Here is a 1997-nt window from a genome sequence, read left to right on the forward strand (position 1 = left end):
CGCGCTAGCCTAGACCGAGCGCTAACCTGACCGAGCGACTAACCTGACCGGAGGCCTAACCTAGACCGAGCGCTGGCCCGACGTGTAAGGCGAGGTACTTATCCCCGGAGCGCCTGTCGGCTCAGTCGTCGGCGAAAGCAACACGCGGCGAGGGAATTAGCCGCGCGCCTTGTCGACTCAGTAACACGCGGCGAGGGAATTAGCCGCGCGCCCAGCCCCGTGAAGCGAAAGCAACACGCGGCGAGGGACTTAGCCGCGCGCCCAGCCCCGTCGGCGAAAGCAACACGCGGCGTGGAACTTGGCCGCCGACCGCTCGTCAGCACCGCCGGCGGTAGGCCCGACGTACGCGCTAGCCTGACCGAGCGCTAACCTAGACCGAGCGCTAACCTGACCGAGCGCTAACCTGACCGAGCGCTAGCCCGACGTGTCAGGCGAGGTACTTGGCCGCGGAGCGCCTGTCGGCCCCGTCGGCGAAAGCAACACGCGGCGCGGGACTTAGCCGCGGAGCGCGCGACAGACCCGCCGGCGGTAGGACCGACGTACACGCTAGCCTAACCGAGCGCTAACCTGACCACCGAGCGCGAGACCGAACGAGCGCTAACCTGACCGAGCGCTAACCTACCGAGCGCTAACCTGACCGAGCGCGAGCCCGACGGGTCAGGCGAGGTACTTGGCCGCGGAGCGCCTGTCGGCCCCGTCGGCGAAAGCAACACGCGGCGAGAAAGCAACACGCCGCGAGGGACTTAGAAAATTTTCGGCTCGGTCGGGTCCGGAGGTAAACCTGGCCGATCTACGCTTCCCCGCTAAAGCCCTTAATGTTACGTCGATTCGCGTGCCCGCACGTTTATTCGGCCACCCTAGTGCCCCCGTGCACCCCCGTCGTCCGTTCGCCTCGATAGCGGAGAATTTTCGGCGCCGGAGGTAATCGCGGCGAAAGCAACACGCCGCGCGAAAGCAACACGCCGCGCGGGAACTTAGAAAAATTTCGGCACGGTCGGATCCGGAGGTAAACCTGGCCGATCGACGCTTCGCATATCCCCTGTGTGCCTTGTCGACTCAGTTTACGTCGATTCGCGTGCCCGCACGTTTATTCGGCCACCCTAGTGCCCCCCGTGCACCCCCGTGTCCGTTCGCCTCGATAGCGGAGAATTTTCGGCGCCGGAGGTAATCGCGGCGAAAGCAACACGCCGCGCGGGACTTAGAAAATTTTCGGCTCGGTCGGGTCCGGAGGTAAACCTGGCCGATCTACGCTTCCCCGCTGAAGCCCTTAATATTACGCCGATTCGCGTATCCCCTGTGTGCCTTGTCGACTCAGTCCCCCGTGCACCCCCGTCGTCCGTTCGCCCCGATAGCGAAGAATTTTCGGCGCCGGAGGTAATCGCGGCGAAAGCAACACGCCGCGCGAAAGCAACACGCCGCGCGGGACTTAGAAAATTTTCGGCTCGGTCGGGTCCGGAGGTAAACCTGGCCGATCGACGCTTCCCCGCTAGCCCCCTTAATATTACGTCGATTCGCGCGCCCGCACGTTTATTCGGCCACCCTACCACCCCCGTGCACCCCCGTCGTCCGTTCGCCCCGATAGCGAAGAATTTTCGGCGCCGGAGGTACACTTGGCCAAAGCAACACGCCGCGGCGGTACCTCGCTTCCAGCGGCTAAGTCCCGCGCGCCTCGGTCTATCGACGTTCGCGCCCATAAGCGGCCGTGCATAAGACCGTGCGTCGCCGACCGCTTGTCCGGTCGGTTGGGTACTATAAGAGGTGCGGTGCGCTCGGCTAGCCGAGCGGTACGATGCGGTCGTGCGTACACGTTACTCGTGTCTCGTACGCCCCGTACGGCTTCTCGAACGTATATGAAACACGGACCGTGATCGTTGCGATGCACGTCGGTCGTTCTTCTCGCTATTGAAGCGGAGAAGTCGTCGACTCTCGCACGGAGGGTGATTTACATCGTTAGACGTCTTCGGAGATCGGAAGAGCACACGTCTGAACTCCAGTCA

This window comes from Wasmannia auropunctata, unplaced genomic scaffold, assembly GCF_000956235.1.
Source record: "Wasmannia auropunctata unplaced genomic scaffold, wasmannia.A_1.0 LD336074.1, whole genome shotgun sequence".
NCBI classification, from domain to species: Eukaryota; Metazoa; Arthropoda; class Insecta; order Hymenoptera; family Formicidae; genus Wasmannia; species Wasmannia auropunctata.